The sequence below is a fragment of the Protopterus annectens genome, chromosome 10.part0 (assembly GCF_019279795.1).
Source record: "Protopterus annectens isolate FY-2018-M chromosome 10.part0, PAN1.0, whole genome shotgun sequence".
NCBI lineage: Eukaryota > Metazoa > Chordata > Ceratodontiformes > Protopteridae > Protopterus > Protopterus annectens.
Genome location: NC_056744.1, coordinates 1,689,972,686 through 1,689,995,271, shown reverse-complemented (window position 1 = coordinate 1,689,995,271; position 22,586 = coordinate 1,689,972,686). Strand labels below are relative to the sequence as shown.

The window sequence follows — 22,586 nt, the reverse complement described above, 5'->3', positions numbered from 1 at the left end:
AAGGTAACAAAAGCTTAGGGCCTACGTAAGCCTAGCCAGCAAGGTACCATAGCTTACACCACCCAAGAAAGATATTTTCCTGTGCAACTGTCCAGCAGAGACACAGAAGTGATCTCCGGGGTGTATTTCCTATTTCCCATCCACTCAAGATTTTTCTTGAAGAGTGCTAATGAAGAACTTTGCTTGACATAGATGGGTAGCTTGTTCCAGAGTATAGAAAATCTCTGGGACAGGAATCAATCCCTACAGCATGTCCTGTTTATTGTGGTGACAAGGTTTAGGTTCCCTAGAGCATGTAGCTTGGAGGGATTGGGATTTCTTTAGGTGTAGCATGTCCAACAGTTCTGGGTTTGACATAGCTTTATATGTTAGGCAGAGATCACCTCGGAGTAGGCAATGTGCTACGGAGTAAAACTGCAGTTTTTTGAGGCGGTCAGTGTAGGGCATTTGTTTGAGGCCGGTAATCCTCCTTGTGAGGTACTTCTGTGGCCTTTCCAGCTGCTGCAGATGTCTTGTGATGTACATTCCAAAAGGGGCATTGTACTCTATAACGGGTCTAATGAGTGATGAGTGGAGGGGAACAATGACCTCTTTTTTTTTTCCTGGATGAGAACCCTTTTATGATGAGGTGTGCCACATAGTAGGACTTCCTGACTACTGTGGTGATGTGACTATCAAAGGGAGAGACTACTGTCCACCTGGATCCCAAGGTCTCTTATCACGCATTCGGTGTTAAGTAGAGTGCTGCGTGTGTGGTAGTTCATGGGTACAGAGTTTTTACCAAAGGGGATGACACTGCACTTTTTGGCATTGAGCTTGAGGCCATGGCTCTGACACCAGGCATCTGTCTCAGTGCGGCCCTTCTGTAGGATGTCCACCTCATTTGGGGATTTGACTATGGCTCCTAGTTTGCAGTCATCTGCGAACTTCGTCAGCCAGAGGCCTTCTGTGTTAGCCTGTACTTCCGAGAAGTAGATACCAAACAGGAGAAGTCCCAGGATGGAACCCTGTGGCACTCCACTTGTCACTGCCTTGAGGTCAGATTTGGTGTCTGCAACTTTTACAGTGTGAGTTCAGTCAGTGAGCCAGTTTGCACCCCATCTTGTGATGTAGGGATTTATACCTAGTTTAGTGAGTTTAGCTATAATTCCAGAATGGGGGATGGTGTCGAAAGCCTTGGCGAGGTCAAGATAGACTGTGTGAACCACCTTACCCTCATCCACGGCTTTGGTGACTGCCTCAAAGAAGTCAATCAGGTTCAGGAGGTATGATCTGCCTTTCACAAATCTGAACTGGGTAGGATATAGAGTTTGGAGGTTACATTCTCACCCTCTGTTTAACTTCACTAGTTAGGCAGGTACTCACTTTACAGAAATAAATCGGCAAACAAGTAACCCTACAATGTAAATGTAAAGGTTTGGGAGTATCATCTCCTACCCAAGGGATCCCGAAGATGCTGGTACCGTAGTGTTATCCCATGCTCCCTGATGGAAAATACACACAAGAATAGCATTGATGATCAGAGTGAAGTTACTGATCTTACTGCATGGCATATGAACTCAGCATTAATAATCTGTGAATAACTGTCATTAGATCATTTTGTGAAGTTCTAGCATTATCCACAAAAAGTAGACCTGTCCAGATGGCTCCATTTTAATGTTCTGTACAAAGCTATGTAAAGATTTATTATTTATACCTTACAGACCTAAACTGCTTTGCCGTACTTTTTTTTCTATTTGTTACTTACTCGTACTATTATATTTTCTATGCACTGTCTTACGTAGTATATAGCTTCATGTTTACATGAAGTCCCTTGCCTCTGATATATAAGGCTTTGTGTGCTTTTTTTTATTCTTTACATGCTTTAAGTGTATGTTTATTTTTTGTTTTCAAAACAGATGTGTGTATATATTTTTTTCCAGATGTGACATATATGTATATAACTGTATTGTATTTCACAGCTTTAATTAATGCATTTTCATTTTCAACAATTGGCCAAAGTGGAACTTTAACAAATCAGAAAAAAGTGATTGTATGTGGGTGTGCTTCTGTAGTTCAGCTGACCTTGATAATCCCCAAACTTACTCTTACACTGAAATGAATGTCTCTTTGTAGCTGATGGTTCATTTCCATTTTATTGTGCTGGGCCTCTGATGTTTCCCCCAGTATGTGTATGTATACCTAGCTGTCTGTACACGTAAGCATGGACAAAGCACAAAAACACTTATTTGCAGTGTTGGCAAGATAGCACATTATTGTTATTAATAATAGTAGTAATAATATTAATATTATTTAAACATGGATGGTATAAGAGAAATAAGACCCTAAGTATTTATAACTAAAAATTAAGTATCTGTCCCCATGGGTGAAATGTTGTGTTCTTTTAGCATTTTTCTCTCTAGGCTCCGTGATCTCTCCTCCTTGTATGTTCTTCCATACTTCAAGGTTTTCTCATATGCAGAAAAAAAACACTGCCCCATTTTTCTTTCATATAATCAGCAGGGAAACTATAAACTGTATGAATTTTCTCAGAGTGTTTCTTTTTAAGTAGCTGCATGCAGTTATGCTCTCTGAAACTGGTGTGCAAACATGGGACTTGCCCACGTGGGGACTTTTTTTAACAAGATAAACGTTTTTTTTTTTTTTTTCAAAAAAGATTTTTATTAAAATTTGAATAAAGAAATAAATTACATAAAGTGTTCCATTTTTTTAACAATATTCAAAAAAGAAAAAAAACACAAACATTCTATATCTAACAAACAACATAACTATTTACAAATGACGTTCACATAAATATCAAACTAAGTTATTGGTTAGTTCATATACAATCAATAATTTTCTAGCAAGTCTAATAAATTTTTCCACATATTAATTCTAGACATGTTTCTATTAGTCCTTGACTTAATGGTCAAAAGTTCCAGACTGCAAACTTCAGTAAGAAGGTTTTTAAATTCTTGAAACGTAGGGGAAGTTTCTGATTTCCAGTTAATTGGTATTATTTTTCTTGCTACTGCTAAAATAGTCCATATTAATGTATATTTGGGTCCTTTAACACTTTGATGTATTGGAGTGTTAAATATAATTAACGATTTAGAAATCAAGAAATTATCTGTAAATAAACCTTGAAAGAAACTATTTATATCTTTCCAGTATTTTTTTAGAAGTATGCAGTCATAGAACATATGAGACCAGTCAGCTTTTAATACTTCTTTGCATCTCCAACAATCATTGATGTTCTTATTGAATTTATTTAGAATGTGTGGTGTTATAAAGGATCTATGCATATATCTCCAGTTGTATAACTTCCACTTCAGGGAAGATGTAGTGTAGTAGGCTGATTCCAATATATTTTGTTTGTCTTGATCTTTAGGAGCATAGTTATTAATTATATTGAAAAATTCCCAAAATTTATCAGTGTGAAAATTTGCATCATTTCTAAGTATTTTGTTTGTGTGCTAATTTGTTTTTGTCAGTGTTTATATTTTGAATAAGTGTAGTCAAAAATAAAATTATTTTAGGTAATGGATATGCTAAATGTAAGGGAATTGATTCCAAATTATTTATAATGTATTGCCTACATTCCTGTATGCATAGCCATGAGTTAGTCTGTCATATTCAAATTTTAGTTCCTCGAGACTTTATCCTATCTTTGTCTATTAATTGAGACCAATAAATAAGATGTTTCTCTTTGAATAATAGCATTTTTGTATTATCTATTGTGGTCAATATACCTTGAGTAAAAGCAATTGGAAAAAGAAGGAAAATCCATGTTTTATAATTAGTGGATTTGAAAATAAAGTTCCTAAATGTTTTTAGAATGAGTAGCAAATAATTTGATTTATTTAACTTATATGATTGTACTGTAAAGATATCTTTTAATATCCACAAAATAGGATTATTTAACATTAGTGTTTTTTGAATGTTTATTTTATTTTATTAGAAGAGTCCCATGCTGACTAGATTAAATATTGTTTCCATTTAGAAGAATATGTATTATTGATTAGAAAGGAGACTGTTAATAATCAAGGATAATATATATAATTCCAAGTTAGGAAATCTTATACCACCATTTGTCCAGCCATTTATATGATGTTGCAAAGCTATTCTGGATTTATTAGGATACCATAGAAATTTCAATAACAAATAATTATAATTTTTAATTGTCGTTTTAGGGGGAATTAATGAAAGTGATTGAATAATATAAAGCATTTTAGGAAGAATAGTCATTTTTTATAATAGAAAGCCTTTCATCCATGGAAGAGAGTAAATTATTCCATTTTTTATAGAATCTTCAATTTTGCTTAAACAATTATTAAAGTTTAATTGAATGATATATTTTATGTTATTGGTAATCACTATTCCTAAATATATTATCTGATTATTTTGAGGTACAAGTTTTTTATACTTTTGTTGAATTGTGTTTTGTTTTGGATTAATTGGGATGATCTGAGTTTTATTGTTATTAAAACTTAAGCCTGATATTTTTTGAAATTTATTAATATTTTTAAATATGGCAGGAATAGATCTGTAGTTTTCTCCTACTGTTCAGAATATCATCAGCAAATAATTGAATTTTAGATGAAGTATCTGAAATTAACTTATAACCTTCAATGTTTTCATCATCTCTTACTAAATTGGCCCATGGTTCCATAATCAATGTAAAATAAAGGGGGGATAAAGGACATCCCTCTTTAGTCCTTCTTGTAATAGGAATGTTTTCTGATATAACAGTGCCAATTTTGATATATGCCTGACTCCATTTATATAAGTTTGTTATAAGATTTATAAACTTATCCGAGAAATTCAATTAGTCTAGCAAAATAAAGAAATAGTCCCAATTAACTGAATCTAAGGCACAATTTATATCTAAACCTATTAAAGTTTTATTAGAGATTTTTGCTGAATCTATCAAAGTAATTGTTCTTCTTATGTTGTCATAAGTAGTTCTATTTACAATAAAACCTGTCTGATCATCATTTACTAATGAAGGCAAAAAATGTTTAATCTCTCAGCATGTATGGACACAAACGTTTTGTAATCTGTATTTAATAAAGAGATTGGTCTGTATGAAGAACATTTAGTAGGATCTCTATTTGATTTGATTTATTGGTGAGATAAAGGTATATTTCCAAGAAGAGGGTGTGAAGGTGTTGCTTTGGGAAATATTAAATACTTTATGCAGAATATTTAAAGCAGATTTAGGTAATAATTTATATATTTCTGGGATAATGCCATCATTTCCGGGGGCTTTGTGTAATTTAAGTTTTGTTATCTGGTTTTGTATATCTTGTAAAGAAATATGTTTATCTATATTATTAGTTTGATATCTTGATAATCTGTATTTAGTATACTTTGTTATAAATGTCTTAATGAAATCTTTTGAATCCGTTATCTGGGAATTCTGATTTATCTTATGAAAGAATTCTTTGAATTCCAGTAAAATATTGTGTATATATTAGATACAAGTTTCTTCTTTTTTGGGGAATAGATCTCCTTAATATGGTTGAGTTTTTTAAGTCTCTTTGTTTTATTTGCTAAGATATTTAAAGATCTAGGGTTCATTGAGAAGGTTATAAATTTAAATTTCTCTGTTCTGATTTTTGTTTTATGGTTTAAGATCTCAAGGTATTTTGTATTTAGTTATTTCTTTCTCTTTGTTTTTTCTATCAGTATTACTATCTAAGTTAAGTTTTAGCTTATCTAATTTGCATTGTAGATCTAATAATTCTTTGTCACAGGATTTTCTTTTATTATTATACCACGAGAGAATTCTCCCATATAGGAAGGCTTTTAAGGCATCCCAAATATAAACTTCTGATATATTATTAGTATTATTTAATGTGATAAAGTCTTGTATCTCTAAAAGTAAAAATTCTTTAAATTCTTTCAAATTAGTTATGTATGCTGGTATTCTTTTAATTGTAACAGTGTGATTTGTTTTGATTAGTAATTCAAAAGTTATTGAGTTGTGATCGGATAAGGGACATGAAATAACCTTTACTTTAATTAAATCATCTGTTAATTCTTTTGATATTAGAATTCTGTCTATTCTGAAGTTTGTTTTATGTCTGTGGGAGTAATGAGTGTATGGAAGTGAGTCTAAATCTGCAAAGCTATTTATATCTTTTAATATAAATGATTGCATAAAGTTCAATAGTAATTTAGCTGAAGTTAAAATTTTTCACAATTTTACTGAGGAGTTAGTATCTTCATCATTTAATTTACAATTAAAATCACCTGTTATTATTAAATTACCTTTAGCGAGACTATTTTATTTAAATGCATTTTAACAGTGTTTGAACGAATACCTGGAATCCAATATATATTTATTAAAGTATATATATTTTTTGTTTAGTTCTATTGTGACTGAACAAAACATACCTTTGTTATCTTTGTATACTTCTAGTATTTTAGGCATGGGAAGTGTTTTATTCCATAAAATAGCTACTCTTTTCTTTTCAGTATGTTCTGAGCTTGTGAAAATTGAATAATATCTGGTATTTAACTTGTCAGTATCTGTGAATATTAAATGTGTTTCTTGTAAAAAAAACAAGATGGGATTTATGAATTTTAAGATATTTGAGCAAGCTTCCTCTCTTGCAAGGATTATTTAAACCATTAATATTTATTGAAATACCCTTTAAAAGAAACATTTATATTATGTGTTATAAGTTATATACAAGGTAAAATATTTGTACTCCATTCGGGTAAGCACTAATGCTAGAAAACATACTTATCAAATCATAGACAAATTGAAGAGTCTCAAAATATGTTGCTATTGTGAACATCATAAAAAAAGTAACATATGATTGTAACAGAACATCAATATAACAACCCTTCCTGGAGTTGTAGACTCCTAATTTGAGTAGCATGTACCACTCAAATTATCCTCCTAACAAATAGCGACAATATCTCAGCTACTGTCAAATAGTGTTATTGTCTGTAAAAAAGAGAGAGAGGAAAAAAAATATATATATATATATATATATATATATATATATATATATATATATATATATATATATATTCTTCACTGTTTTCTTCCCTCATCCCCCTCTCCCCTTTAAACTATTCATTAAATTACTACTACACTTAAAATAATATATCCAATTACTATATCTGTGCTTGGAGTTTATTGTGAAGCAATTACATCAGACAGGAAACATAATTAAAACAATAAATAAACTGTTTAACAATCATAGTATTTCAGATAGGATTGTCATATGTATATGCTGGCATTTCTTTCCTTATATAACATTTAGTAATTTTGTATAACTGAAGTTTATATGAAGTACATTTACAATCAATTAATGTTTCATATTATGTATTTATGTTATTTACTATGCTTTAGTACTGCATATAAAATTATCTGATGTAATGTAATTTTTATATTTACTATAGGTACAAATACAGGTAGGGGGTTACAAATTGGAGATTACTGTGTATTTATATGTTTTACGTATCTGTTTATATGTATGGGAGTGTTTAAACTGTTTTTGTGTTTATATACCTATTTGCGGTGAAAACCGTGGTTCAACATACTAAAGAGTCAGTGCGACTTTCCCATAAGGTTAAAGCTCACAAAAATTGTGTTGCACAGTCAAGAATGATGTCATCAGGGTGCCTCTTCTTTCTATAATGAATGGAGCCTCTCGTGCTGGATTTCAAAGCTGTCCTGAGTAAAAGCGGGAACAGTAATGCTTGAATTCTTCTTTTTTTAGTTTCTTGGGTCCACGTGGAACAACTGATGAAACTGGTATGTGAAAAAAAAACTGAAAAGTGCACGAGACTCTCAGGGGCTAACAATAATATGTTAGAGTGTAGATGCATCATTCTAATGACTTTCACGTTTGTATGTGCAATCGCTAAAGTAATAATTATTAAACAGAACTGTCCCATTAATCTTGCATAGATATTAGTAATGCATTAGATTCTGTTTACTTTTTACATACATCCTAGCCCTGAGAGCTTAACACTGTTCGTATTACACTAACGTCCACAATCAGATCCCTCTGTTTTTCACAAGATCATACGAACAGATTTTCATTTCCCCTTGTCTTTCATTTAAACCAGAAGAACATTTTCAATTGTATTCTTATTAAAATTTTTTAAACACATTCAAAGTACATAGCCAAACTTGCCGTATTTATGTTATCAAGATGTAGCACAGGAACACGCATACATATTGAATATTAAAAAAAAAAGGGGAAGAGAATGTTACACTTACATGTAGTTGCAACCTTGGATTTACTTTAAAGTCTTTATGTTTAGATTTAAAGTCTCATATTAATGGTGCATTTCTTTAGCTTCTTTTTTTTTTCGACTGACTTCCAGTTGTCATTTTCAGCTAACCTTTTAAGACTTGCACTTGCCCATTCCATATCTTCTAGCTTTTCAATTATTTTGTTAGAGTTAACAAAATTAAGGGCTGTGTCTAAATCATCAAACGTTTTGATACCATCCTGTAGAAAAATGTTTAATCTGGCTGTGAATAATATGTGAGTTTTTATTTGTGCCTTTTTGAGTTCTTTGATTAAGGGTAGGAAAAGTTTTCTTTTTGCTATTACTGTTGAAGAATAATCATTATCAAAACGAATGGCATTGTCATTTAATTTAATGGGAGCTTTTGCCCAGGCTGTTTTTAGCACTAGTTCTTTGTCATATGAAGATAAGAATTTTCCAATTACAGATTTAGAAGAGTTATTCTTACTTGTTTTAGATGAAGCAAAAGATCTGTGCACCCTTTTGATACCATATGACAAGGCTTCTGGTAAGTCTAGTACATCTTGGATCCAGGTTGTCAGGAATTTTGACAGATTGTTTCCTTCTATGTTTTCTGGTAAGCCAAATATTCTAATGTTATTCCTTCGAGACCGGTTTTCTAAGTCATCCACTTTGGATTGTAAGTATGTATTTTGCTTTATTAGAAAGTCTATATTATTCTCATCTTTATGTACTCTACTGTCAATGCCATTTAGTGCTAATTCAATACCTGAAATTTGAGATTTTTGAAACTGCAGATCTTCGTGTATCTTTTCCATTTGTTTAGTGCAGTCTTTTTTAAAGATGTCAATCTTTAAATCCATTTTATCTAGTTTGGCAGATGGTTCTTGTGCAGTAGTGAGTAAAGAATGTAGGTCCTTTTTTAGAGAAGATTCTTGATGAAGTGCTTTTGATGTAGCCATTCTGTTGTTAGTGAAGATAGATAAAGTATCCAAGGTGTTATTGACAGGAAAAAATCAAAATTTCTTCAGAATTTTTATATGTAGTTATAAAACTAGACGAGAGGAATTTATTACTGAAGACTGTAAGTTCCTCCGATAAGATTTACTGAAAAAATCCTGTCATACAAAATCTAAACTGACAGAGCTGAAGAGAATTGCTGCTATTCTGAGCCCATCTTGGCCACGCCCCCCAAGATAAACATTTTTAGAAAGCCACATTAACCCCTTACTTGCAAATCTGTATCCTTGATTTCATGTCCCTTTTATTCCCATCGGTAGTGGAAAAGCATTGTAAAGGAACATAGTTGTCTGATTTGTAAGGTGATACTTTTCTACACTAGTTTTAATATATTCCTTAATCTCTTTTTATATTTAAGGTGATAGTAACAATTAAAACAATGTACCAGTAAAAGCTACAAAGCAGGCTATATTACAGAATGTATAAAAGCAGAGTTTAAAGCATATGTTTCACTCTCGATCACCGAAAGTCCAGTCTGGGTCCAGTTCAGAAGACTGTTTCTGTGCGCACTACAGAACATGAATCCTTGCAGGGCCCTTCTCCCAACCTAGAAAATGAGGCTGTAACTTTCTTCTTCAAATGTGGCAGCCTTAATAGAGTAGAGTGCCAGACACACACTTGAGATTGTAGGTCATGTGACTTCAGCTATCCATGTGGCTCCTCTAGCCAGATACCCATGAGGGAATTAGAATGGCTTCTAAGGAATTCTTGAGGTCAGTAGTTGGAACCCTTAAAAATAAACACTGGTGTTGTTCTGTGTGAATAGGGAATTAGTTTGGTGGGTGAACCAGATGAAAAAATATGGATGCCCTTTAAATGACCAGGTCACAACCGGACCCAAACCATGGATAAATCAGACAAGGCCTGGGGTATTCTCACTTTAGACCTAAACGTGCAGGACACATGGAACTCTTAAGAAAAGGAAAATGCACATGAATATAAAAGAAATGTTGTTAGTCCTTTATGCTATGAGAGTGCTGAAGAGACAATTTGTGTCAGTGACTTTGAAGGTGGTTATAGACCACACCACAGTGATATAGTACATAAACTGGGAGGAACTCACTCCTACCATCTTTGTAGGGTAGATATACAGGCTTAGGATCAGCTATGCAGTACAGGTTTCTCCTAACTGCTACATACATACACTCACAGGAAAACTCAGTGATGGGAGAGCTGAGTAGGACTTCTGCAGACTGACATAAGTGGTTGCCACACAGTGGTACATTCCTAGAAACTACTACCAAATGAGGTATTCCTGAGAGGATCTGTTTACTTCTCTCAATAAACACCTGAAAACAATGTGTTTCAGAGTAACTTGTACTCAAAATTGGGCAGTGAACAACTGCTCCCTGAATTTGAGAGGCCTGCATTGGTATGCTTTCCCTCATATTGCTTTGCTTCCCAGGGTCACTCAAAAGATTAAGCAGAAGAGCCCAGAAATTATAGTAACTTTCATAGTTTTATAGTTTGGTACTAGGCTATTTGCCCTGGGGCATTTATAAGCCTAGCCGTAGTGATGTGGCTTTCACCACCCCATGTAATGGTACAAAAGTGTACAGTATAGATTTAGAATACTGTGCCTCTGTCTAGTAGTGACACAGTGAAGACCCCCTTACATAATAGAATTAGTTTACTGTGCCTCTGTCTAGTAGTGACACAGAGATGACTCCTGGGGTAAACCTACGAACTCCCATCCACTCGTCAAGATTTTCTTGAAGAGAGTCAGTGAGGGGCTCTGCCTAACATGAACTGGGATTCTGTTCCAGAGTATGGGAAGCCTCTGAGTTATGAATCTGTCCCTCCAGCATGTCCTATTCATATTTGTGCTGAGGTTTAAATCTTTAGCTCTTGTGGTTCTGATGGATTTGGATTTTTTGAGGTGGAGCATGTCCATCAATTCCTGATTGGACATGGCCTTGTACGTCAGGCTCAGATCACCTCTGAGCAGGCGGTATGCTACTGAATAGAGCTGGAGTTTCTTTAGTCTGGCAGATATGACATATGTTGGAGACCCTTAATCCTCTTGGTGAGGTACTTTTGGGGTCTCTCTAGCTGTTGCAAGTGCCGGGTGAGGTACATACCAAATGGGGCATTGTACTCAATCATGGGCCTGATAGGGGAGGAGTATATGGGTACAATGACCTCCTTTGATCTGGATGTGAATCACTTCATGATAAGGTGGGCAAGGTAGAAAGTCTTTCTAACCAATTTGGCAACGTGGGTGTCAAATGAGAGGTCACTATCGACTTGGGTCCCCAGGTCTCTGATTACTTTTTCCGTACTCAGTGGGTTACTGTCTATGTGATAATTTGTGGGTACTTTGTTTTTCCCAAAGGGGATGACTATACATTTTTTGGCATTTAGTTTAAGGCCATGACTCCGGCACCAGTTGTCCGTTTCAGTGAGGCCTTTCTGTAGGATGCATGTCAGCTGGTGTATCGACTATGGCACCCAGTTTGCAGTCATATGCGAACTTTGACAGCCACAACCCTCCCATGTTTGCTTTCACATCTGAGAAATAAATGCCGAACAAGAGGGGTCCCAGGACAGAGCCCTGTGGGACACCACTTGTGACTGGCTTTGAGTCTGACATGGCTCCAGCGATTTTTACTTTATGGGTTATATCCTTTAGCCAGTTTGCCACCCATCTTGTGACATATGGATTTACATTTAAGCTGTTGAGCTTGTCTATGATGCCAGAGAGGGGTATTGTGTCGAAAGCTTTAGCCAAGTCCAGGTAGGCTGTATGGACTGCTTTGCCCTCGTCATTGGCTTTAGTGACTGTTTCAAAAAAGTCAACCAGGTTCAAAAGGCAGGATCTGCCCTTTACAAAGCTGAACTGGGTGGGATCAAGTGTCTGTAAGTCCCCAATATCTCTGTTTATGAGTTCCATAATGATTTTTTCCATAGCTTTGCAGACCAGGCTGGTTAAGCTTATGGGGCGGTAGTTACCAGGGTCTGTAGAGGTGCCTCCTTTGTGGAGTGGGACTACTGTTGCTGTACGCCAGTGTTCAGGTACATATCCTGTAGTAAGGCTAAGGTTAAATAGCATTTTTACGTGTGGGTTTAGCTGCTCTTGGAGTTCACGTAGCACGCAACCCGGGATACCATCAGGTTGCATTGATGCTATGTTTTTAGCTTTGCTGAGGGCGGTTCTCACCTGGACATCTGAGATGACAGGGAGGTTACATTCAGCTGGGATAAGTATTTCTTCTTTTGGGGGTGAGGGAGGGAAGACATTTGCACTGAACCTGTCGGCCAGAATGTTGGCAATATCTGTGGGTTCAGTGTATTTTTTGTCATTGTGAACTAACTCTGAACATATCTGAGGGTTTCCGCCCAGGTTTCTAACATAGCTGAAGAAGGCCTTGTGGTTATCTTTAGTGTCCATAGCGATTTTTCTCTCAAAGTTGGCCTTGGATGTTTTTATGAGAGAACGTAGCTTTCTACTAGTGCTGATCAGAGATGCCTTCTCTTTATGGGATTTTGCTCTGTCGTGCAGTAGCTTCCTTCTTTTGTTATACAATTTGTTTATGGCTGGGGTCCACCAGACAGGACGCCTGCCCTTGGTGGAGAGGGTCTTTATTTTATTTGGAGATTGCATGATCCATGCATTCTTGGAGATGTCCGTAGAAAGCATTTGTGAAGGATTCTGCATTGTGGGATGTGGGTACCACTGGCCCAGTGGGCTTAAAGGATACCATCTCAGTTTTAAGAAGTGTAAAGTCGGCTTTTGAGAAGTTTTTCACTGTAGTCTTTTGTGTTCGGGGTGGAGGTGGGATATGTATATCCAGGGTGATTAGTTTGTGGTCAGATATCACTAGTGAGGGGTATACTTCCGGTGTGGAGCACTTTGTCCCCATGTTTGTGATGATCAGGTCTAGTATATTATTGCCCCTTGTGGGAGAGGTGACTAGCTGTTCCATTGCATTTGAATTTATGAATTCCAGGAACCTTTTGGCTAGGGTGTTTGGGCTAGAATAATGCACCCAGTCTATGTTAGGGTAGTTAAAGTCTCCCAATATAGGTTCATAGGTTAGTACTAGGCTAACTGCCCTTGGTGTTTGGTGAGACATTCATATCCTCCAATGTCTTCAGGAAGGCTGAGTAAACACCTGAAAACAATGTGTTTCAGAGTAACTTGTACTCAAAATTGGGCAGTGAACAACTGCTCCCTGAATTTGAGAGGCCTGCATTGGTATGCTTTCACTCATATTGCTGTGCTTCCCAGGGGCACTCAAAAGATTAAGCAGAAGAGCCCAGAAATTATAGTAACTTTCCTTTCTGGTTAGGAGGCACTGGATCCTCCTACCTGCTGTCATGGGAAGAGAAGGACTTTTCTGTTGCCACAGAATGCCAGCTTTCTGATGCAGTGTGTATGTGTTCTGTCCACCCTGAATATAACAGCATTGAGGGTATGTTTAATACTTACCTTCAAACAAATGTAATCCAGTGAGGTGCAAAAAATCATGATGAAAGCTAGGAGGCCTATTCCTAGAATTTCATAATTTAATGAAATGTAACTGATTAATCCTGTGTTGCCAAATGAGGAACATGTACCATAAAAAGGGAGGATGTACCTATGGTTCTTCTGTACCTCCCCAAACCTTTTTCATCTGGCTTAAAATACACCTCATTGAGGGTACACCCCTCAGACATTTCTGGTCATCTGCTGCTAGACTTTCCCTAACATTCACACCACCTTGCCATGCAGTTTTTGAAGGGTATTCTGCACCTCAGAATTGGCTCCAACCTATGACTTACCTGTATGGTTGAAAAATTGACTGTTGACTTTTGAAATGATGTCAAGTGCAACTGCAAAGTTTTTGTTTTGCATAACTGTACTTTTAATTGCAGTTGTATTCACCAAAAGGGTCAAATAGCTCCAGACCTTAATGTAAAAGGAACCTTTAATGGCATTTTACAAAAACAGGGTGACTCTGCAGGCTAATCCCCTCCTTCCTGCCCCAAGTCATTATGGAAATAAGGCTAAGCTAAGGTCTCCAGCTACCAGTCTTTTCTCCATATTGTTTAGAACAAGGCATAAATACTTCTGCACTTAATGTGCATTCACAAGCACCTGATATTTTATGTAGACCACATTAAGGACATTAGAACGATGAACCAGTTGTCTGTAGCTTTTAATGAAAAAAAAGACCCCATGTCCAAGCAGACTGTTAAAAATGGATATTTCCAGCAATAACATTCATCACAAAGTCCATAACAATTCTCCACAATGAAAGTAAGAACACACACAACACATCCAGAGCAACCACTAGAGCCTACCCGGAAGGGGTCAGTGTACAGGACATTTTAGAGGGCACCACATGGTCCTCAGTACACACCTTTCTTAAGCACTAAAGATGGACATTACCTTTATTTGCTCCTGCCATTTTGAAAGAATGCTGCCCCTCTGTCCTAAATAATTATAGCATAAGCCTCAACAAACGTCTTTGAAGTTATGACTGCTTCAGTGATCCACATGAAGAGCATAGTACAGTTGTGTGACAAACCGACCATAACTGGAGATGTTTGAGAGCGGTTACTACTGCAGTCTGTCCCTTCTGTTTTGAGAACCTAGGGCTGGGGCGAGTGTCCATGCTCTTTCATCATAAACCTGATCCTTTGTTTCATTTTTGTTTCTTATACTTTTCTTCCTGGTTGTTCTCCTTCGGAAGTGTAGAACACCCTGCATCTCAGTTTAATACCTCTGGGGAAATTCCTCTACAGCATTGAGTATCATGACAGACCGTGATCTATGAAGAGGCATGAAAGATCCAAAGATTTTAAGATTGAATGTCACCTTTATGCCAGGTATGTGTAGATGTATGTTGGGTACATAAAGTGACATCAGTCTGGCCAAGGTGGAAGGTTACTCCTCTTTAAAATTCTGGATGTATATCAGACCCTATCCTGAGACAGAGCTACCTGTTGCCATGACTACAACAGTGACCATACACAATTATCCACTGTTAAGGTGGTTATGCAGTACTCCTTTCTCTGGATATGCCTCTCAAGTGCATCAGTTTGAGGTACGTTTCTCATTTCCACCCTCACAAATCCTTTTGCAGCAAGGGCATGGCAGTTTTCATGTGTTCCTGAATGAAATTTAGCAGTATAAACTTACATTAGTAAGTGATACTCTGTAATCTGCTTATGTCAGACATTGTTGCACTTCATTGTGACCATTTGTTACATTGTAGCACTAAGTTTCAATGTGCTTTGCACTAGATCACACATTTTGCCAGTTTATCTATATATATATTTTTTTTTTTTTTTGAAGTTTGGCAACCAGTGCTAATCTGAAAGGACCACTTTCAGCCTCCCGGGGAAGTGCAGAATGTTGCATTTAAATGGCAAAGTATAAATAGGTTTGCATGAAAAGATGAAACAATGTTATGGGAGTCAAAGTTATACTACGACCGCAGTATGACTTTAATAAATATTAGGAAAAGTGGTGAGGTATTCCTGTAGGTATGATTGGTTGGTGTGTTATATATTCAAAACTTGATTTTTGCAAATTATTTTGTTAGTTTTGTACTGTTTTGTACCCCTTAAAACTGTTCATAGAAGACTAACTTCTAAATGGAGTCTGAATTGTTTTTGCTCTTTTTATCATGTTAATAGCAGCAGAAAATGTTAACTTTAAAAATGGAAAATGCATTTATAATATTTAAAATGGGAAAAACTGCATATGTGCTGTTAGTAAAATGACATGCATGTATTTCATCATTGTGTTACAGTACTAATAATTAATCTGTTTGTAGGCAATGTGAGCAGAGAGTGGAGCATGTGCAGGCGTCAGCAGCCATCACTTGGAGCATCTCTATTACGTTATCCTACAGAGAACCTGCAGCACTCTGTTCAAACTCTGAAGGGCTCCGACAAGCATCCTGTTATACCTGTAGCACAGCTTCATCCAGGATACACCTGCAACATGAACTCTGAATGTGACCAAAGTTCTGTAGTACAGCAAAGTCCATTAGTACATCAGAGAGCTAACAAAGAAAAGAAACCATATAAATGCCCTGAATGCAACAAATGTTTCAAACACAGGAGCCATCTAGTAGTACATGAAAGGATTCACACTGGGGTGAGACCATATAAATGTCCTGAATGCAACAAATGTTTCAATCACAGGAGCCATCTAGTAGTACATGAAAGGATTCACACTGGGGAGAGACCATATAAATGTCCTGAATGCAACAAATGTTTCAATCACAGGAGCCATCTAGTAATGCATGAAAGGATTCACACTGGGGTGAGACCATATAAATGTCCTGAATGCAATAAGGGTTTCATAACAACTAGATACCTTAGAAATCATCTGTCAGTTCACACTGGGGAGAAACCATATAAATGTCCTGAATGCAATAAGTGTTTCAGACAAAGGGGGGGTCTAGTAATACATGCAAGGACTCACATGAGGGAGAGACCATATGTATGTCCTGAATGCAGCAAGGGTTTCACAACAACTCGTCACCTTGGAGATCATCTGTTAGTTCACAGTGGGGAGAAACCATATAAATGTCCTGAATGCAATAAGTGTTTCAGACACAGGAGCCATCTAGTAGTACATGAAAGGATTCACACTGGGGCGAGACCATATAAATGTCCTGAATGCAATAAGTGTTTCAGAGAAAAGGTGTTCTACTAGTCATGAAAGGACTCACACGGGGGCGAGACCATATAAATGTCCTGAATGCAATAAGAGTTTTAAACACAGGACCCATCTAGTAATACATGAAAGGATTCACAGTGGGGCGAGACCATATAAATGTCTTGAATGCAATAAGTGTTTCGGACAAAGGAGCCATCTAGTAAAACACGAAAGGATTCACACTGGGTTGAGACCATATAAATGTCCTGAGTGCAATAAGTGTTTCAGACAAAGGAGTGCTCTAGTGAAACACGAAAGGACTCACATGGAAGCAAAACCATATAAATGTCCTGGATGCAGTAAGTGTTTCAGACAAAGGAGTGCTCTAGTGCAACACGAAAGGACTCACACAGGGAGATGAAAAGTCAGCAAGCAAAGGAGAGTAGTAGTGCTGACATTGAATTCATCCTCTAGTCTTGGTGAGTACATTCATGAGGTGGACCCTGTTTTTCACAAAATCTCACCAAGACGACACTGATATATAGACTGTGTTTATATAACATATACCATGGACAGAAGTAAGGCAAAAACAAAAAAAGATAGCTGCATGCCCAAGACCCAGGATAAAAAAGGGCCCAATGCTGGTAGGCACACAGGTGTCAGGATGGGAAAAAAATGACCGTGTAGAATGCTCAAAATCCGGAAACATTCCTACAATGAGGTTAGGCCAGTCCCAAGATGCCCCCCCCCCCCATTGCAGAAAGAAGTAGCAGTCCACAAAAATCACAAAAACTGATGAGCCAAAGAAGAGCCACAAAGATGATGGACTATTGAGGATAAGAAAGAAATTATGTATTGTTACTATTATGCAAAAAGCGCAGAATTACCAGACGGAGGATATATAAAGAGATTGAGATAAATTAGAAGAAAGAAAAATATTTTCACAAGAAAAGTTGTCAGAAGCTTCAAATAAAAATTTGTGTTCATTAATACAACAGATCTTTGAAAAACAGTATATAGATCAAAAAACTTTGATTTGTTTGGAAAAAGAAGCATCTGAGGAAGTGCAAAAATGTAAATAACAAAACCTAGATAGTTTTGAAAATTATAAAAAAGAAATATGGACATGGGAAAGTAAGAGAGAGAGATGATATGGTGCAGTATTTATGCAAAGCAGAAAGCCAAGTTAACTAATGTAGAGAAAGCAGTTACGGAGTTATTTGAAGAGAAATATAGGCAAAGGCATCCAGATATGGAAAATTTCACAATGAGAAAGTTAATATCACAAAGATGGAATGTGAAAAAGAAGATTAGTAAAGCAGAGGTTAAGGAAATAGAAGATGAAATTATGGAATGTCTACAGATTGAAGGATTTAATATAGAAAGTCTAACACAGACTGCATCACAGCATGATGGAGTGAGTCCCCAAAGTAAGGAAAAGCAGGAAGATCAGGAGATATCTAAAGAAGGAATATGGACATGGGGAAAGAAAAATATTTAATATGGTGTAATATTTATGCCAAGGAGAAAGCAAAATTAACTAATACAAAAAGAGCAGCACCAAAGATATTTGAAAAGGAAATAAAGGCAAAGGAATCCGGATATGGAAAATCTTACAATACAAAAAATAAGAAGACAAAGATGAAAGGAGATCAGTAATGGAGAAGTTAAAGAAATAGAAATTGAGGTATGGAGCACCTGCAAAGTGAAGGGTTCAGTGTAGAAAATCTAATGCAGAAAGCACCACAACAGGATAGAGTAATGGATACTCAGATTATGGGGAAACCAGTGGAAAAGGAAGCAATTGGTCAGGTGCCATATCAAGATATTCTGGAGCCTTCCATAGGAAGCCATTATAAATGTTCAATTAAAGCTAGGCAAGGGAAGGGACAGGAGACTGTGGAAACTCTGATGCAGTCAACATTGAGGAGTGATAGGCCAGTGAGTTCCCATATGACAAAGCAATGGATGGCACAGGATGAAATTGAAGATAAGGTGCCACAGGAAGATGCTATAGAACTTTCTATAGAATGCCCACAGGAAGCGGAAAACAAAGAATGTGCCTTTAGTTTGGAAGAAAATGAACTAATTGAAGAGTTGCTTGATTTAATGGACAAAGATAGATGTATTAAAATCACAGAAAGAAATAGATTACAGAAGGTCAATAAAACCCCAAAAGTCAGAAGTCTGAACAAATTAACACAGTAATTAGGACTGTCCATAGAGATCCATGCAGTATAACAGAAGTAAATGGGTTATGTTACTGTGCAGCTAAATTAATAACTGATAAAAGTTCTACCACAAGAGCACATGGTAGTGAAGCAAAGGAAGGGGAGAAATCGAATACCATCATGGAAGTATCGAACAGAGAAAAATATAATGTAATTAAGACAATAACTTTCACTGTTAGAAGACTATAGAAGAGGGGAAAATACTAAGACTGATAGATGTGATAAAAGCAGTGTGCAGAATTAGAACAGACCAGGATGTATCATGCACTATTATAAATAACAAACTAAAAATTTTAGCACAGGCAGAAAATTGTAGAAGATACACAGAAAAATACAAAGGAAAAGTACAAAATAAGTAATTTAGTGATGACCCAAAAAAGTTCTATACAGAATAGGGAAACAAGGTAAAAGGAATTGAAAGACTGCCAAAAAAAGAAGAAATAGATACATTTTGGAGAAGCATCTGTGAAGATCTTGTGGAACACAATAAAGACACTAAATGAATAAAAGAAGTAAAAGAAAGAATAAGAAGTTTAAAGGTACAATAGATAAAATGGGATGAAGTAACAGCCAGAGAGATTGAAACAAAGTTAAGAAAAGCCTCTAATTGGAAAGCACCAGGCCCAGATGCAGTACTTAACTTTTGGTTAAAAGTATTAACATCTTTGCATGAAGACTCAGCCACGAGTAAGAACTATTTATATGTGCATCCCAAACATACATAACCTGGCTAACCACAGGTAAAACAATGCTCCTACTTAAGAATGAACCTGCAAGCTACCCCAAAAATTGTAGACCAATAACTTGTCTACCGATGACGTATAAACTATACATGGGAATTGTAAAAACACGAACAGTAGCCACCGGCTTCACAATACAGGGTGTATCCTGAATAAAGTTACAAATGCCAGACTCCACAAAACGAACTGATGTAAAGCCCAAATGCAGACTCAGTTAAAGTTCATAGCACCAAAATTTATTCCACACAAACAAGAACAGCAACCTGGGATTGAGCGTGCTTTCTTCTATTATCAGACTTCATCAGAATCCAACTAGATAGCTGTCACTTGCCATTAAATACTAGATTCACACCCAAATTATTCAATTAATACAATTAACAACCAGATTTTCAAATGTTAAAATGTTAATACATTACTATGCTCAGAAAACTCCTATATTAATAAAATATATTAAAACATTTTTAATGTATAAAAAATCTTTAAAAAACCAAAGGCTCTTAGACCTCTTGCAGCTACACTAGTAACTTTTTAAGAATATTTAAAAACTGTTTACAAAATTGTTTACAAAATATTTACAAAATATTGATACTAAACAAACAATGGTGTGTGCAGGCAAATAAATACTCTATATTGCCACTCTGTACTGTCATATCTCATAATTAATGGTGCATACAAGTTATACAATGAATGGATACTATAATACTGTATCTTGTAAGTATCATCTAATCAACTGTAAATAAATATACATCAATATTTAATTATGTAATTATAACAATATACTTAATGTACTAAAATATGCAGAGTAAGTATGATATATAATACATATTAGGTGGTATAAAGTCAATAATCATTGTTATTGTAGCAACGTCAATAAACACACGGTGGATTTACTTATTGGGTATACCATAATAATAAAATTCAATAAGCATGATGTTAACATAATGTGTATATATATATATAAATACATCAATAAAAAAGTTGTTAAAATCAATTTTTATGTGCGGTATTGTGTGTTATTGTACCAGTTTGGGGTCATTGGCCAATAATTTTAAGGCCGGTTTAATGGAAAGGTGGTCATTCAGTCCATTTGGACCACAGGCATCAAGTCTAAGTTGCCACATTAATTCTTTAAATTCTAGCTGGGACTCCCAGTCACCACCTCTGTCCCACATCTTTACCTCTTCCAAAACCCAAAACTTAATATTGGTGTTAACGCAAGTCATGCAGTGCCTATACAATGCATTATTCTCATTACATTTATTGATGTCCCTAGTGTGTTCATAGATACGTTGCTTTAATTTACGTTCGGTCTTGCCTATGTAATATTTGTCACAAATCAAACAAAGGGCTAAATAAACCACTCCTTTTGTTTGGCATGTAAAATGACCTCTACTTTTTAAGTTAACATTTAATTTTTTCAACACAAGTTTCTTGCTGTCCAAAATAAATGTACATTGACCACATGTTCCACACTTATGGGTCCCCACCTTCCGTTGTGTTCCTCCCCTATACTGATTTTTCTTTCTCTCAAATAGTTCTTTGAAATTTGTGTTTCTCCTAAAACCAAATCTTAGTGGTTCTTGGAAAACTGTACAATCAGTATGGATTTTGGAAAACATTTTCCATACTTCATTTATACCCCGTTGTATCCAATGTATATTTTTGAAATATGTTAACATTAAACGGGGCATATCAGATGTACCCTGCTTGGTGTTATTTTTAACCGTAAAATCAATGGTTAGTACACCATCTTCCTGTACATTAGAAGTCAAAAGTGGGTAATAGTGGGAATTCCTTCTCTTTAAAACCTCACGCTTCACATTCTTTATAAGCTTAGTTGGATAACCCCTCGCCTTAAATAACTGCTGTATAAATTCTAATTCAGCTTTGCATATCTCCTTATCACTTGTCATCCTGGAAGCCCTAATCATTTGTCCTTTGACTATGTTCTTCCTTAAATACAAGGGATGGTCACTATCAAAATGGACATATGAATTGGAAAAACACTTTTTCCTAAAGATCTTGGATTCATACTTGTTTTTGAACTTGTTTTTTGTAATTGTTACATCAAGATAGTTTACATAATCTATGTGATGTTCATATGTAAATTCCAAAAAACAAGTTGTAGTGTGTAGGTATTTAATAAATTCCTCTACTTCATCCCCACTACCATTCCACACTATAAAAATATAGTCCAAAAATCTAAAGTATGAAACAACAAATTTCCAAAATTTTGATTTAAACACAAATTCCAACTCCCAGAACAACATAATGATGTTGGCATATGTGGAGGCACACGAGGACCCCATGGCCACGCCCCCTATTTGATGATAGATGTCACCTTGGAAGAAAAGATAATTGTTTTTCAAGACCAATTCCATATTTTCAAGCAACAGTCGGAAATCCTGTAAACTTAAGGTCTTAAATTCTACCAACATGGATTCAAACCATGTTAAACCCAGGTCGTGAGGAATTACTGAAAAAAAATCCCTCACGTCAATGGTAACAAAAGTGTATTTCTCATCATATCTAACCGTATTAAATTTCCTCAAGAAATCCCATGAATCTATCAATAAATGGTGGTAACCTTGCTGAAAATTTTTTAATTTTCTGTCTATAAAAATCGCTAGGGGTTGTGTCTTGAGAGGTTACAATAGGCCTTAAAGGAGGGTTATGGGTGTCCTTATGTATTTTTGGGATGCCAAATATTTCTGGTATCACAGGTTTGGGTACTCTTAAATAATTATATAAATCCACATCTATGAGTCCCTG

At 35.8% G+C, this 22,586-nt stretch overlaps 3 protein-coding genes and 1 pseudogene across 3 annotated transcripts in view; 1 reads left to right on the top strand and 3 right to left on the bottom strand.

Moving 5' to 3' along the window:
* Window positions 1–22,586, bottom strand: part of LOC122814430 (zinc finger imprinted 2-like) — a 1,129,715-nt gene that overhangs the window by 230,770 nt on the left and 876,359 nt on the right. The gene's annotated exons all lie outside the window — the stretch shown is intronic.
* Window positions 1–22,586, bottom strand: part of LOC122813903 (zinc finger protein 436-like) — a 923,997-nt gene that overhangs the window by 87,837 nt on the left and 813,574 nt on the right. The window lies entirely within an intron of this gene.
* The window catches only part of LOC122813908 (tripartite motif-containing protein 15-like), a 373,209-nt gene that overhangs the window by 44,951 nt on the left and 305,672 nt on the right, over window positions 1–22,586 (bottom strand). The gene's annotated exons all lie outside the window — the stretch shown is intronic.
* LOC122813906 lies at window positions 8,726–17,847 on the top strand (annotated as a pseudogene).